Source organism: Trichosurus vulpecula, chromosome 5 (genome assembly GCF_011100635.1).
Source record: "Trichosurus vulpecula isolate mTriVul1 chromosome 5, mTriVul1.pri, whole genome shotgun sequence".
Lineage (NCBI taxonomy): Eukaryota > Metazoa > Chordata > Mammalia > Diprotodontia > Phalangeridae > Trichosurus > Trichosurus vulpecula.
In genome coordinates, this window is record NC_050577.1 from 32812389 (window position 1) to 32830766 (window position 18378).

Below are 18378 nucleotides of genomic sequence, written 5' to 3' on the forward strand. Positions count from 1 at the left end.
CACACTTACTTTTACACTCTGTTCTTTGTTCTGGATTGTTCCTTCTCTGATTGAAAACTGTTCTGATTTCTCATTCCTCTTCCTGTGTGTATCCAGAAGCCTAAGTAAATCCACCATTTAGCCTCATCTTCCTTTTATGTACATGAATATTGAAAAATTGTATTTAACTGTTTTTTCATGAAACCAGATTAAAGAACAAAATTGTTCTGTATTTCTATTTTTTACTTTGATTTTTGTGGAAAAATTACCTTGTATGAAATTGTAAAAGTAAGTTTGCCAAACATTGATTAATAGCTGTCTGTGTGAAGCCATGTAGTGTAGATAGGACTTCTTTAGGAAGATGTGGATTCAAGTTTTCTGTCTGGGATAAATTAGCTGTGTGACCATGGGTAAGTCACTCAATGTCTCCATGCTCTGGGCAAATTTCTAAGATCTATAAATTGAAAATGACTTGTTCTGGGCTTTAGTGGAGGGACCTTCCAGTATGAGCATTCCTCACATGGATAAAATTTCAGATCTGTACCTGATTTGTGAACCAATTTTTAGAACACTGTTCTAGGCTCCAAGTGACACAGGGTTTACATAAATGTGGCCTTCTTAGAGCTCTTGCCCTTTATAGTCTGGTAAAAAGAAAACCTGATGACCCTTGTGCTACAGTAGAAAGCATATGGAGACCTGGTTCTCTCACACACAATTTATGACCTTGGACATCTCACCTCCTCTCTTAGCCTCATCTATTAAACAAAAAAATAAGAATCAACTAGAAGATCTTGACGATATCTTCCAAGTGTTATTTCTCTTCAGGAGAATGTAAGCTCCTTGAGGGCAAGAACTATTGAGAACTGAACTGAATTGAATTATGTGTCATACATTAAATGACTATTATGATTATAACACAAAATGATACATGCTGAGTATGTGATGTATAAGCAAATTGTAATGTGAAGTTAAAAATGAAAGGAGTCACTACTGACTGTGTGATGATGCAATGACTTGAGATCATCTTTGAAGAATGGTAAAAATGAATAAAGAGATGGACAAAGGAGGGAATTCAAGGAATAGGAAAGAACACAAAAAAGGTCTTGGAATCAGGGTGGGGGAAAAGAATTAATGCAGTTCAGTTAAAGTAGAGAGTACCCAGAAGAAATTAGAAGAAAACAAGACCTGGAAGGAAGGTGAGGCATAAGATCATGGATGGCCTTGGATGCCAAGATCTGAAGGGTGAAATTTTTGTAGGCAATAATTCCTATCTGCTGTCCATATGAAAGAAAGTGGTGTGAAAGATGAGTGGAAGGTAGAGAGGTTCCTGTCTGGAAGCCATGTTGGGAGGCTATAGCCATCAGCTGGACAGATATAAGTGAGGGCCTGTATAAGAATCCTGGAAATAGAAAAGGAGGAATAAGATAATTATTGGAGGCACTGAAGAGTCAAAATAGATAGAACTTGGCAATTGACTGGATATGAAAGAGGCAATAAGAGGAAAGAGGAAATGAGAATACCAAAGCTTCAGGCATGGGAGACTGAACGAATGGCAGGGATACTGATAGAAATAAAGAAGTCAAAATGAGTGTCATGTCTGGAGAAAAAATCATGTGATTTTAGACAAGTTGAAGATGAAATTGTAATAGCACCTACAAGTGGAGATTCAAGACTAGAAGTCAGGAGTGACATCGGGGCTTGGCATACAGATTTGGGAATCATGCACGTAAGGGTAAATAAAGGCTTAGAAGTGGATGAGATTGCCAAGGTTGAGAAGATTTGAAAGGAGGTGTCAAGCAAAGAGCCAAGGAGGGAAGCTTTAGGAAAACTCACTTTCAAGTATTTAAAACAAGGATGGGAAGCCAGCAAAAGATTACAGGATCACAGTCCTAGAATTGGAAGGGAGCTAAAAGATCATCAACCCCCTCATTTTACGGAGGATGGAACTGAAGCCCAGAGAGGATAAGTGATTTCTCCAAGGTCATTCAATTTAGAATAATGGCAAAGCAGGGACTCTAACTCAGGTTCTGTGCCTCTACTTCTTGTACTCTTTTCACTCCACCTTCTTAGAGAGATAAGAGGAGGACCAGGCAGCCAAAGGATGAAAGAGTGTGTAGAAAGCAGACGGTGGTCAAGAGTCTTAGCAGAGAGTCTAGGTAAGTGTTCCTTTTCAATGCAAGTCTTTGGTTTTCCATTAGGCTATGCTACAGGAATGGAGAAAGTTATCCAGAGACACAGCCTCTTGTACCTGCCAAGAGGAAAACGGGACTAGGGGATGGGGTTGTGGAAGAAGTAGAGAGTCTTAACAACATCTGGCCAGAAGATGTCAGCAGTACAGGGGACTCAGTTGTTATAGCTTGAATACCCCAGGGAGTAAATGCAAGGAAATCTGAAAGATTTTTCTCAAGGGCACCAGTGGGGTCCATCGCCTGTTGCCTCCATCATTAATGGGTAGTCTCAAACTATATCTACAAACCTTAGTAATATGTGGTACAAAGGGTCACCCTTCTCAGAGAGGTTGTTGAAAAGTGGAAACTGATCCCACAGTTGGGAGGTTTCTACAGAACCTTAAACTCTGGGGATTTCCTCTCCTGCAATGTCAGTGATCTGTTCCTCATCTGAGAATTTGTTTGGGTTTGTATTTATTCCTCTCTGATTCATAACTTCTAGAATTGGACTAAAGCAGATGTGCTTTATCCACACATTCCTGCTAGAGTATGGCTGTAAGGGAAGGGAAAATAGTCAATGTGTACCCATGGGTGGCCAGAATGAAGTAATGGACTTGTCTGAGCTGTTCAGGTTGCTAAGACTGTCAGCTACTGATGAGAACTGCCTCAAACTGAGCCAGCTAGGCATCTGTCTGAGAAAGTGATTGGGAAAATCCTTCTTCTTCTATTCATAAGGCAAAGATTGGGGGAAGAAGAAAGCACTGTCTTTAATATTCACAAAGAATATTCCACTTAAATTTGGAAATGAACAAAGAAAGTTACTCAATAGGTACCCTTTAACTGAGATCTTACTATTTGCTAGGTACCCAAAGAAGCCAATGGCAAAAAAATTAAATTTAAAAAAATGGTTCCCTATACATCAAAATTTTTATAAAACCATTTTGTTGTAGCAAAGAAATGGTAAAAATAGAATGCCATAAACAAGAAGGCTAGGCGTGATGTGTTGTAGGAATAAAATTCAATATTATTAGGCAATAAAAATGGTGACTATAAAGAAGTTAGTCAACTAGTCAGTAAACATTTATTAAGTTCCTATTATGTTCCAGGCACTTTGCTAAGTGTTAGGAATCTAAAAAGAGACAAAAGACAGGCCCTGCCCTGAAGAAGGTGACAATCTAATGAATGTGACAAAAACCAAATTAATAGGTACAAACAAGCAATATACAGGTAACAGTGAGAAGGCACTAGAGTTAAGAAGGGTTGGGAAAGACTTCCTATGCAGCAGGTGGGATTTTAGATGGGAATTAAAGGAAGCTAGTGAACGAAGTAAGTAGACTCAAGGGAAGAGAACATTCTAGGCATGGAGTCAGTCAGATAAAATGACCAGAGCCAAAAGAAAGAGAATCTTCATGGATAAGCAAGGAGTCTGTGCCACTGATTTAAAGAGTTCATGGGTATAAGTAGATTGGAAAGGTAGGAGGGGGCTAGGTAATGAAGGGCTTTGAATGACAAACTGAGGATTTCCTATGTGATCCTGGAGGCAATAGGGAGCCACTGGAGTTTATTAAAGGGGTAATATGGTCAGATCTGAGCTTTAGGAAAATTACTTTGGTGGCTGAATGGAGCATGAGTTGGAGTTTGGAGAAGCTTGAGGCAGGCAGACCCACTGTCAGGCTATTGCAATAGTCTGGGTGTGAGGTGATTAGGATTGTACCAAAGAGGTATCAGTGTCAGACAAGAACGAGGCATCTTTGAGAAATATGGCAAAGGTGAAACCAACAGGCCTTGTTAATAGATTGAATATGGGATGGGCAGTGAGGCATAGTGAAGAGTTGAAGATGACACCTAGGGTGTGAGCCTGAGGGAAAGGGGGATGGTGTTGCCCTCAATAGTAATAGGGAAGAAGTAGGAAGTGAGGAGGGTTTAGGGGGAAAGATAACCCATTTGACTTCGGACATGTTGAATTTAAGATGTCTACTGAATATCTTGTTCAAGATGTCTGAAAGGAAGTTGGAGAAACATAAGAAGACTTATATGAACTCATGCCAAATGGAGTAAACAGAATTAGAAATATATACACACATATGTATACATACACACACGTACAGAGACTTGGATATATAAATACTGTACACATTTGATATGTATTTATAACATGTATAGATGTAATGCAAATGGAAAGTACTAAAAGAGAAAACGGAATGCTATGGAATCATAATGTTCAAGCTTGGCATTGCATAAGAAAGCAGAAAATATATTTCCTTTGTTTATGGAGGTATGGGACTCTGGGTGTGGCATAGTATACATACTAACAGACTTCATAAGTATGTTGGTTAGTTTTACTGCATTACTATTTTATCCTCTTTGGTATTCTTTGTTGGAAAAGATGGCTGAAGAATGAAGGAAGGAAGAATATATCAGGAAAAAAATTGTCAAATAAAAGCAGTAGATTGTTTTAAAAGGATAATTTAGCTTATTATGTTTGGTCATTTAGGAAATCTATTTATTTTACTTTAGAAGCACACCGATGTATTCTTTTTGAAGGTTCTTTTGTTTTCCTTCAAGTAAATCATAGGGAGCTTATTAATGATGCATTAGTGGATGTCTATGTACACATGTAGATTAATGACTAGGTACCCGTTGAATTTGAGAGTCTTCTTGAGACGGAAAATACTTTCAATTCTGTTCTTTCAGATTTGCTTTCTGAAAAAGTATTTTTGTCCCACATGACCCTTACAAAAGTTTCCATTAGTGGGCAAGACAGAAGCAAATGAATTTGAGGAGGCACTTGAGGACAGCTCATCACCTCATGGATGGGATGCCATAGAGTTGTCAACTTTGATCATTGTAGTATTTTGTAATGTCAGAAAGAACATAAAGTCAGTAAATAACAAAGTCATCCTCCTGTAATCATGATTTCTTACAGACTGGAAGTCTTCGTTAAGGGAGATGATTTTGGAGCAGAGAGTTGGGCTACCTTGGGAAAAAAATCCTCTTAAATATTTTTTCCTGGTTTCAGAAATAATCCCATTGGTTATCAGTGCTGTTCTTGAGGCATTTTTCAGTTGTATCTGACTCTTCATTACCCCATTTGGAGTTTCCTTGGCAAGGATACTGAAGTGGTTTGCCATTTCCTTCTCCAGCTCATTTGATAGATGAGGAAACTGAGGCAAACAGGGTGAAGTGACATGCCCAGGGTCACACAGCTAGTAAATGTCTAAGGCCAGATTTAAACTCAGGAAGATGAGTCTTTCTGACTTCAGGCCTGGCGCTCTGTGTACTCTGGCACAACCTAGCCGCCATTGGTCATCAACATACAACATATACATGACTAAGAAGTTGTACTTCCAACTGCAGGACTTGCCTTCCCAAAGGTAGGGGTTACACATTGTTTAGTTGTTTGTTGTTGTTGTTGTTATTGGTGGTGGTGGTGGTGGTGGTGAGAACTTGTAAGGCATTCTCACAAGATTGTAACTTTGATGAATCTGTAATCTCCTGGATTTCGGTATCTCTCAAAAGGACAGATGACAACTCATGAACACCTTCCCATCCTGTTATAGTATCAATAGCACAGTTGTTTTGTTTTGTTTTTAAATCTCACATGGCTCTGAAAGTTATAATATTGTAGAAGGAAAATTTTATAATATTCAAAAGTTGTTATTATATAGACACATCCTCTTCTGCTTCTTGGAGAAAAAAAGTACACAGGGATACAGAATCAGAGTCAATGAAGACAGAGTGATAGATACAGAGAAAAGGGAAAGAGAGAAATATACTTTCTCTATAATTTAAAACATATTATTATACAAAATAAGCATATTTTATTTTACGTGATATTTAATCATTCCTCAAATCATTTTTCTTTTCTTCCCTATCCTTTGATCATCTGTTATTATCATCTCCAGTCTAGTCAGCTTTCTTTAAAAAGCCAAATCATTTGATAAGTCATGCCACATTTGTTTCTTTCTTAAATTAAACTGACCCATAAATACAAAGGATTTAAGTTACTCAGAAAAAGTACAAAATAAATATAAGCTTTCAGTGCTGTTGTTGAAATTTCATTTCTATTATTATTATTAATTTTTGCAAGCATTTCAACATTCAACAATATGGAAATCTGGCCAGTACAGAGTATAAAAGCTGTAATGTAACACTGCAACTATAATTTATAGCCTATATGAATCTCTGCCTTTAACAATGAAGGGTTATAAAGGGTTCAGACCAGATCTATCATGTATTGACAACCCATCCACTAGCATGTCAAGCTATGATACAACTACATGATGAAAACCAATTGGTGATGGTTTTGCTTAACTTAAGGCACACGTTTGGAAGCAACACATTATTAACACTAATTTTCATGCAAGAACATACGTAAGATGCCATCTTGGAAATCTGTGATTAGAAAAGTGAATGGGCTGCATTGAGAAGGAAACAAAAGTATCAGTGAGAATTTATTTTTCATTGTGGAGGTCAGCCATCTCTTCCAACTGCCTACAGCACTCTTCTTCCCACATATGTACACTTATAAAGCCATTACCCCACTCCCACATGGACGCACATTACCTGGTGATGAAATCCTTTCAACCCACTTTGGCTAATCTTTGGATTACAGGCCATAGGCCTGTCACTGAAGATGTTTCTTATTCTCAGAGACTCAGGGTTTGCACTCTGCTCACAGAAACACTGAGAACACATAGTCACCCAGTGGCCCAAGGACGTATCAAAGTAGGACTTTGGTGTAAGTACTAAATAGATGCTAATATAATTTAACTCATTTATCTTCAGGACATTTGAAACTCCTTGAGGGAAAAGTAATATATCTTTTCTGTGATCTGTAAGCTTTTAGCACCCAAAAATGTTATAAATACATTTGTTGTTTGATAAATATTCAGTGGCTGACTTAATTTATTCTTGAATTAAATTAGTTTAGATGCGAAGTGAACTGGTGGAAAAAAAAAGTTATGATACATCCAGATTATTCCTATTGGTTGTATTCTTCTAAATTCCCCATTAACAATGGTATTTTCAAAATTTAACTTAAAATATATTTATTTGTAACATGAGGATGAAGTTAGACTGTGTAATAATAACTCCTATTTTAAAAACATTTTAAGGTTCTTAGCTTTTTTCTGTGTTCTAGACCCCTTTGGCAGGCTGGTGAAGCCTATGGGTTCTTCAGAATATTTGCTTTGGTCGTTTTTTTTTAAATCATAATTAAAGGAAACGCTAACTTTCAGCAAGCAGACAGTGAAAATAAAGATTGAATTTTTCCTGTCTACGCTTACAGATTTACTGAAATCTATACATGGAACCCTTGTGGGGGGTGGGGCGGGGACCATGGAGCTCAAGTTAAAGGTTGTCGCTTAAAGCTTACAAAGAAAGGAATCATGAATAAAGCCTAGAATTCTGACATCAGATTAGAAAGATTGGGGTATAAGTTCTATCTCTGACACAAACTGGTTTTATGATCCCGGACAAGGCATTTAACTTTTCAGTGTAACTGAACAGCCTCGAAAATGCGTATTTGCATTAGTTAAAGAGTCTCCATTGAAAGTTTTCTAGGTGGGGTTGGGGGTGGCCAATACAGTGTTTTTCCTCCTAACAATTCTGGGAGGTAGACAATACGAGGATTATTATTCCTACTTTACAGACAAGGATATTGAGGCTTTGAGAGTGTGTGAGTTTGGCTACAATGTTTATGTGACCAAGGAACTTGCCGATGATTGCACAGTTTGGAAAATGAGATTCAGTGCCAAGTCTCTTAATGTGCCAAGATAGCACTTTTCTGACTTTGTCAAATTATATCTCACGGATCTCATAAACTGACTGTGGTCCCACTGGGGCTGTCCAGAGTCCCTCCCCAAGATGTATTGCACAGTCCCTTGTCTGGAAGCACTAGCAACTAGGTTAATCAGTCTTTGTGAAGAGAGAAATGTATTTGGATTAGAGTGTTTAGTGGCAATCAGCAAACATGCCACTGGAGGCTGAGACCACTGGGCTAGGTCATCTGTCAAAGTTCCTCCTCACAGACGACACTCTGTGACTATGAACATCAATCAATCATCAGCAAGCGTTTGTTAAGCAATTATTGCGTTCCAGTCGCTGTGCTAAGCACTGGGAATATAGATGAAAGTGGAAAGGGTGGCTTAGCCCATCCCTGACATGAAGACCCTGCAAAACAGAAGCCATCAGATTTTTTTTTCACATTTGGAAACTGTTACTGTTTGATAACATTCAAATTTTTGGAAAAAAACCCTGGCCATAGAGGTTGTTCAGTTTGCCATGGTAGAATCCATATGTCTTTTTGGCAAGAGTTGTGAAAGCTGAGAACCATGGTCTGGAAGAAAGTATATCTACCTAGTGGCTCTAGTCCACTGCAACCTAACAGCGTTATAACTTATAGAGTTGCACATGACAAGGATTTAGATGCACAGGTTTGATATCATTTCAGCTGAGACTGAACCACTAACTGCAACACCCTCCTTCCCTCCTGCCCCCAACCCCCACCCACACACACACACACACACACACACACACACACACACATTATACAAATCTTCAGGAGCAAAGTGTTTCTTCTGCCAGCAGTTTTTAGCTGAGCTCCTGTCTCTGGTTGTCTTCACGTTGTTTCTCATTTATTGGTTCTTGGACAAAGTCGACTCATCCCCCTATAAAGGACTGGCTGCCCAAAGGGTACCAACCCAAATGCCACTGGTTAATTCAGCTTTGACACTTCTCAGTGTGATCCTAACTGCCTTTTTTAAGAACAAGCAGGCAAGGGGAAAAAGCTCAAGGGACTTTTCTTCTATTCACTTCTATAATAGTTTTCTTGCCACAGGAGGCTTAAGAAGATTTGTACAGCTTTGCTTTCTTTTCATTAGCAGCAAGTGCAATGCTGTTGGGTAAGTTAAATGTGCAAGGCACATTGAAAAATATAAAAATGAGAAGTGCAAGAATTTTAAGAATAGATATTTTTTCTTAATCCTTTCATTTAAAATGTTCTTCTTATGAATTTCTTTATAATGCAGATAAAGCAGCAACGACCTATATATTATTCATATATGTGTGTGTATATTTATACACGCAGAGACATATATGTGCACAGAGAGACAGAAGTGTCTAAAAGCAAGGAATTCAAATCTAACTTTATTCTGTTTGTTGAATGCAATATTATGCTCTACTGACTTTTTGGCATGAGCGTGTTAAAATTCTTGTTATTAGACTGACAAGGAAAGCTGATTGAATTTTCAGCACAATCATTGAGTCTGTCATGGAATATAACAATATTTAATGATTTCTTTGTATTTTCATATGCAACCACAAATGTACCAGTCTCTTGGAAGCTGAGTTTGGCCATCCCATTACATTAACCTGCCCGAGCTAAATTATCATGAGCAGTACTGACTTTTTTTTTCCCCTCTCATTCTCTGGAATAAGACCATCACAGAGAATCTGTGATTCTCACTGAAAGAGGGAGAGAAATGATATTTTTATTATACAGGTTCATATTTTCATATTTTCTGCAGACCAAGGCAACTGGTTTTAGAGAGATTGTATGTTTGGTTGAGTAGAGTGGATTGATAAGGACCACTTATGAATTAGAGAATTCTTGATATAATGTATAATTTCCTTGCTATGCTTATATTTGTTTTTTTTCTTTAAATATTAACTCTATTTCATGCTGTTGGTCATTGTTTCTGCATAATTTCAGGGCTCATCAAATGTATTGGTTACTATCTAGTGTATATGCAATGAAGTTTTATGAAATGACTAATAGTATATTTTTTCAAGTAATTTTTGATCATTGGGAATGGAGCTATAAGAAAAGTCCTGATGATATTTACAGAAAAAGGAGGCAAGGGTTTGTATGGTCCTCTTTTTAAGCAATGATCTCATCAGAACATTTTCAGTGGATGGATAGACAGCAATTTTGTCTCCCTGTACCATATAGACTTAGAAGGGATTCTTTAGAATCATCATTAGAGAAAAGTAGCACAGAATCAACAAACATTTAGTGAGTACTGACTCCGTGTCCGGCACTATGCTAAGAACTCAGGATGTATAACATGCATTTAATATTCTGTCTCTAAGTTCCTCTGGGATATTCATTTCTCCACGCAATCTTTTATAGATTACCTGGGAAAAAAAGAATAAATAGTAACTTGAAAATAAGACTGATAACATACCATTCACCATTTTGTGAAATCATCTTTTTTTTTCAACTTAGTAGCAGGGCAAACAATTTGTATATCTTCTGCTTGTGATTAAGGATTTTCAAAAAAAAAAATCAAGACTTGTTGGTTTTAAAGGATCGTAGACTGCAATGTAATCTCTCCCCTTTCCCCCAAAGTTTTATTTTTCTTTTATGACAGCCTTTGATAGTGAGTTGACATTTTGAAATATCAAGGCAGAGAATAACCATTGATACAGCTGTCTGACTTACCCCGATTCCTTATTATAGCTGCCCTGTTTCCACAGGCCATACTTCTGTCAACAGCACTTCATCACTGATGCCCCAATTGCCCATATATGCATGGAAGCTTGAAGGGCTGCCAGCTGAGTGCTCAATAAATCAAGGAGCAAATTATGGTGGTTGCTTAGGCAGGGTTTGGATTGTGCTGCATCCACATGGCTGCAGACTATTAGCCAAAGTTAGTAAGTCCCTAAACAATGCATTAGTGGGAAGATGATTCCCCGTGATCTATTTGTGTCATATTTTATAGGGTAGGAAAATAACTCTCTGGAAACCGGAACATGGCTCCCAGCCTTAAAGAGCCCCTTCCTTTCATGTGTTTGGTAGTCTAGATGAGGAAGAGTCGGTCTTGCCCTCTTCCTCAGACTACTTCTCTGAAAAGAATTTCTGAATCTAGTGGAGCTCCCAGTAGATGAATTTGAAAGGGAATAGTTTATTGCACATTTTCACCTTTGTAACATCTCTTGGATATTCCCTCTGACTCTGCCAACACTCATGCAAGCCATCATCATCTCACACATGGAATGCTGCAATAGCGGGGGGGGTGGGTCTGGCTGCCTCAAGTCTCTCTCCACTCCAATCCATCCTCCACTCAGCCACCAAAGTGATTCTTCTAGGGTATGGATTTGATCATGTCACCCTCCCTACTCAATGAACTCATTGGCTCCCTATTGCTTCCAGGATCAAATACAAACTGCTCTGCTTAACATTCAAAGGCCTTCATGGCCTCCCCTGTACCTACTTTTTCATTCAGTGACATCAGCCTCCTGGTTATTCCACAAACAAGACACTCCATCTCTCAGCTACAGGTATTTTCTCTGGCTCTCCCCCCAGTCCACTTACTGACCTCTCTGACTTTCATTAATTTCCAATTTAAATGCCATCTTTTACTGGAAGCTTCTTCTAAGCCCTCTTAATTTTAGGGTCTTTCCTCTATTAAGTCCTATCTATATAAAGTATGCTTTGTATTTATATTTGTTTGCATGTTTTCTCCCAGATTAGATTGCTAGCTCTTTGAGGGCAAGGATTGTCTTTTGCCCCTTTTCATATCCCCAATATTGTGTTCACGTTCAGTTTTTTGGTCACATCTGACTCTTCATGACCCCATTTGGTGTTTTCTTGGCAAGGATACTAGAATAGTTTGTCATTGCCTTTTCCAGCTCATTTTATAGACAAGAAAACTGAGGCAAACAGGATTAAGTGACTGGCCCAGGGTCACTCAGCTAGTAAGTGTCTGAGGTCAGATTTGAACTTATGTCTTCCTGCAACACTCTATCCACTGAGTCACCTATCTGCCTTACTACTTGGCATTGCAATAAATTTTTTTTGGTTGATTGGTTGATTTTAGAAAAAATGTAATTCTTTTATTAGCCTTCTCTATTGACAAATAATTCATCAACAATTCAAAATAATGCATTAATCCCTAACCCCAAAAGTATTTTTTTTCTTTTTAATGCTATTTACTATTGGGGGGAAGAGTTCTGGATCTGTGGGATTTCATCAATACTGGATTCCAGTGTGGAAACTCACTTCACATATGAAATACATTGCCTAGGAGAGAGTAAGAATATAGCAAAGGCGCTCTCTCTCTCTCTCTCTCTCTCTCTCTCTCTCTCTCTCCATCCATCCATCCATTCATTCATCTGTCTACTTACACTGATGAACAACTCCTTTGTAACTTAAAATCTGGCAGAATTTTGAATGTTAAGCAACTTTCCCAAAGACTTCCAGATAGTAAATTTCATAGCCAGGACTTGAACACTGGCCTCGCTGGCTCTAAGGATAAACCTTTATTAGACCTTCTGTCAACTACATCAGTTGTGGTAAACTCAGAGGTCTCTGAGCTGTACCTAAGGCTCCCTACATACTATATAGTGACTTAGAAAGCCAAATATTAACATCATCTATGTCTTATTGTATTTTATTTTGTTAAATATTTCCCAATTTCATTTTAATCTGCTTCAGGCTGCATTTGGGATTGTTATGGGCTGGATGGACCTGTGGGAGACAGGCTTGCCACCTTTGCCCTATACCCTGCTGTTGTTTCTTCATTGGTATTCATAATACTGTAAATTAACAATCTTTTAATATAAATATATTTTATATATTCATACACTGAACAAAATGCCAATCCTTTCAAAGCACGATCACATTTTCCAAATTCAGGCAATTTAGGCAGAGTATTTCTGGGTAATTTGTCTCTATTGGGGCTCTTCCCAGTCTTCTCTAAGTCTGAAAGAATAGAGTTGGAAGAAGGGAATGAACTGATCTTTCTAGTTGTTTTAGGAGATTTGGAGATGGGGTAAAGAAGAGCCCATGGACAAGTGTGCTTTATTATGCTCATACATCTGCCCATGTGCATTTGTTTATGAGAGGTAATGAATGTGGTATAATGGATAGAGAGTTGGCCTCAGGCAGGAAGACCTGAGGTCATATTCCATCAGTGATTCATCCTCGTTAGGGGATCATGGGCAAGTCAGTGCTTTAGGCTAGTGGTTTCAAACTCAAATAGAAACAGAATTTTGCCTGCATATTTACTTTGAAAACCACAAAAACAAAACAAAATAGAACTAAAACAAAACCTATGATATGCATAGTGTTCTATTTTTATTTATTTAAAAATATTTCCCAATTAAATTTTAATCCTGCTCTTACCACCGGGTCACATGGCATGTTTGACCCCTCTGTTCTAGCCAACTCTCTAAGGATATAAGTTGCAGAGGAAGTGCTGACTTCCATTAGTAGAGGTTGTTTCTACATGTTAGAGTCCTCTGTACCAAGGAAAACAAATTTCCAGTCCCTATTCCTAGATCTGTATATATTCATGGGTGTATATGTAGGTACTTCAGGTACTCATTTATTTACACGTATATTTACACATGTCTATTTGTGTGTGCGTGCATGTGCATAAATTCACTACATCCCATTAAAAAAGGTTAGATTGACTTTAGTTATGTTGAGGAAGGGATTCTTGTTCATGGGTGGGCATATTATCTGGCCTCTGCAGCCCCTTCTAGCTCCAAGACCCTGACATTGTTGTGGACAATATAGTTGTCATGCATTTTGGGGTACTCAATTGATAAAACACTGATTAATTGGGAAAATTAAAGATGATATAAGAACCACTGTTGAGATTATGACAAATATGCTGGAATCCCAGAGTAATTCTTCTTTCTAATACCTTAAAGCTAAGGTGAAAGTGAGTATAGAAAATTGCTGTGTACATGACTCTTTGATGAACTTTAAATGGTGAGGTGGCTGGGGTGGGGTGGGAGGGATGTTTTTCACATTCAAATTTTAAGAATGAAGTAAATCTCTTATGTAACAGTTGGGTTCCCAAAAGGTGGAAAGTCATTTAAAATAATATAGTTACTTCCCACTGAATTAAATTTTGATTGCATTATAAATTCAGAGATGGTTTATCTTTATTTCTGATTGATTGTTAAAATTTGCTTCTAATTCTATAGTTAAGTGTCTGTCCATCAGCATCTCACTTAAGACATCAACTATATGGAAACAGATAAAAATAACACACATACACAGTAAAACAAATTCATGTTAAGACATTTAAAATAAGATAACTGCAGCATGTGGACAGTGTCCTGAGAGTCAGAAAGACCTGGGATCCCATGTGACACATACTGGCTGTGTGACCCTGGGATGGGTCATCTTTCAGTACTCTTGGAAGCTCTCTAAGACTAAGTTGCAAAGAAGGTGACAACCAGCATTGGTGGAGGGAGATTCCTCACTTGGGAGTTTTCTGTACAAATGAAATGACCTGTCCAGTCCCTATTTTCTGTAACAAAATGAATAATCCTCTCATAATTTGAATGATTACCCCAATTTTCATTGGTCAATTTTTTTTAAAATCAAAGCATATATATATATATATATATATGTATATATATATACACATACACACACATATATATATACATATATATGTATGTACATGTGTGTATATATATGTATATATGTGTGTGTGTGTATATATATGTATATATATACACATATGTAGGGCAGTTAGGTGGCACAGTGGATGGAGTGCCATGCCTGGAGTTAGGAAGACTCATCTTCCTGAGTTCAAATCCAGCCTCAGACACTTACTAGCTGTGTGACCCTGGGCAAGTCACTTAACACTATTTACATCAGTTTCCTCAACTGCAAAATGAGCTGGAAAAGGAAATAACAAAGCACTCCAATATCTTTGCCAAGGAAACTCCAAATTGGGTTACAAAGACTTGAACATGGCTGAACAATAAAAAGTTTTTGTGAAAATCTCAATAATTTTAAGTCACATGCATATAATTTTTTGTGATAGTAAAGAAGTAAGAAAAATATATGCCTGTCAATTGAGGAAAAACTAAGTAAGTTGTGGTGTAGGAATATTATGGAACATTACTGTGCTATAAGAAATGACAAACATGATTAATGCAGAGAAGCAAAGAAAGACTAATGTGAACTGATGTAAATTGAAGCAGAATGAGGAAAACAGCATACACCATAGCACAATATAAATCGAAAGAATGGCAATCACGAAATAAATGAAAGTAAGCATTGTGAATTTATAATTAGTGAACTGAACCCAAAAGAAGAAAAACAAAAAGTCACCTAGTTCTTTTTCTTTACCATGGACGGCATCCAAAGTGTGGAACATTATATATAATGCCATCTTTGGTCAATGCATTGATTTTTTCTTCTAAGTTTTCTTCTTATTTTGAAAATTCTTTGTTATAATAAAAGGCTTTCTGAGTGGAGTAGGGAGAGGCATATAGGGAAAAATGTATGTTATATGAAAACAGGTTATTAATAAAATGTTTAAAAATGTATATTCATATTGGCTTTGAGTGTTTTTTTCTGAATTTGAGCCTTGAGATATATTATATACATGTATGTATATACATATATCTAATATATGTGTTTAACTTGTATTTTTCAGATATAAATCCAATAAAAATAAATTAAGATTAAGTCACAAGAATATCAGGAGATTCAATGTATTTATAATGCTTTGTTATTAATCAGATGAATTATCTTTCAAACTTCCTGGTTAGGTTTAACAAGGACTTATTACCATAGACAGAAAAAAAATCCAGGAATAAACAATTATTAATACAATGTCAAATAGGTCTGTAGGTGAACTCAATTATAGTGACACAATGGGGCAAGTAACTGTAAAAGTCACTGGTATTATTGTTTGCCGAAGGTCAAAAGCACTGGAGTGGAGCAGGGTGAAATTAGATGACAGAGTCGAATAAGAGGCTGTGATTGAAGATGCTTTGGATCAGAGACCTTTATTGTACTTTGATTTTTTAAAGCTTGCTTTCTTTGGGTCTTTCATCTGTGGGGGGAAAATAGTGGCTGTTGTAGTCTGCTTTGATTGAAGTATCAGAACTTATAAAAACACTCTATTTCTCTTTGCAAGAAGGGTAGTTTTTTTTCTTTCTTCCAGAAATCCAGCTGTGAGGTTAACTTCTATTAGTTTTAATGTAAATCTCTCAGATCCTTAATAATTCCACTTTCTCTGCTGATTATGAAGCGAGAGTGCTTTGTATTTGTAAAATGTATCAGATCCAAGAAGATAAAAGAACTTGAAAAATGAACACCATTTATCTTCTTGCTAGAACAAAGTTGCTGTTCAGCCATTTTTCATTTGTGTCAGACTCTTCCTGACCCTATTTGGGCTTTTCTGGGCAGAGACACTAGAGTGGTTTGGCATTTCCTTCTCCAGCTCATTTTACAGATGAAGAACTGCGGCAAACAGGGTTAAGTGACTTGCCCAGGATCACACGGCTAGTAAGTGTCTGAGCAGATTTGAACTCACAAAGATTTGTCTTCCTACTCCAAGCCCAATGCTCTATCCACTGCTCCACCTAGCTACCCTAGAACAAAGATAGGGATAGGAAATATTTCTTGACTACCTAGCATAAATTCAGCATCTAATCTTTGATGCATGGGATGACAAAAATGTCACCAACTCTTCATGAATCCCAGTAGATTCACCCAGATTTTACTGGATCACAGCATCACAGATTTAGAGCTGGAAGGGAACTCAGCAGTCAAGTGCTGCCCTCTCATTTCTCCAAAGAGAAAACTGAGATACAGAGAGGTCCAATAACTTGATGAGTCTCTTAGCTGCCTATGTAGGATTTTACCCTGGTCTTTCTCATTCCAAGCACAGCACTCCATCCATTCCATCATTCTGTCTCTCAATGCTTGTTTCTTTTTTTTCTTTTAAATAATTGTAGTAGCGATTGACTACCATTAAATTCCTTATTTGCCTATTCTACAAAATAGAGTGCTTGAAGATCATTCATCTTGGTAGAGAAAAGGCAAGCAAAATAGGAACTGACTAGTTCTATTGTAGTTCACAGCAATATGACTCCTATCCTCCCCTTGACTTTCCTCTCACTACAGGCTCAAATAATTCCTTTCCAATGAATTCCTTCAGAATTTCTAATTCATTGCATGACTTTAGCACATTAGTAAGTACTTGTTCTATTTACTATAGTTTCATGTGTTCCAGACTTCTCTCAGATGATATTAGAAAGTCTTTGAGGGCAAAGACCAAAACTGACCCTCTTTAAGAATGTCTCCCAATATTTAATAGTGGTTAGCATCCAGTAGAAAATCATTTCCCACCTGATTTACTTGTTAATTTAAAAGTTTTGGAAAGTTTATTTTTATTGTTGTTATCTTTATTTTGGATTCATTCATTGTGCTCCAGCAACATCAGGATGGACATAGGGGTGAAGCTGGAACAAGCGAAATTAGCCATCCTTTCTAGATGTCAAGATGACCCTTCTCATCTTCCCAGTGGAAAGAGAGGGTAATGATTACTTCATGTTTTATTGTTATTCCCCAAATATCTAACATGGTGCTTTAAATATAATTGCTATTATAAAAATGTTTGACACTGCCTTTGTTGACTCTGATCACATCTTACCTTGTGCCAACTGTTTGTCCATTGATAACTCACATTTGAACTGGAGTCCCGTAGACATCTTAAACTCAATGTGTCCAAAACTGAATTCATGGTCTTTCCTTCTAAACCCTCCTCCCTCTGACATTCCTTATTAATGTAGAAGACAACTCCAGCTTCCCATTCTTCCAGTCCCTTAGGCTTGCAAACTAGAACTCATCCCGAACTCATTATTTCTCTCTCTCTCACACACACACACCCCCAACATCCAATCTCTCTATTTTACCTTTGTAAAATCTCTTGAATGCGCCCCCTTTTCTCCTCTGACCCTGCCACTACTCTGATTCAGGCTCTTATCACCTCTCACCTACACAATTGCAGTAGCCTGCTGGTGGGTCTGCCTTCCTCAAGTCTCTCCCCACTCTAATCCATATTCCACTTAACCATGATTTTCCAAAAGCACAGGTCCACTCATGTCACACACCCTACTTGTCTATCTCCCAATCAATAAACTCCACGGGCTTCCTATCATCTACAGGATTAAATAAAAATGTTTCTGTTCGTATTTCAAGGCCTTTCATAACCTACCCCCTCCTACTTTCCAGTCTTCTTACACATTATACCCTTTTATGTACTCTTTGTTCCAATGACACCGGCCTCCTTGCTGTTCCATAAACAAGAGTCCATCTCTTGGCTCGGACATTTTCTTTGTTATTCTCCAGTGCCTGGAATTTTCTCCCTCTTTATCTCTGCTTACTGACCAACTTGGCTTCCTTCAAATCCCAAATAAAATCCCACCTCCTACAGGAACCCAAGCCCCCTGAATCCTAGGC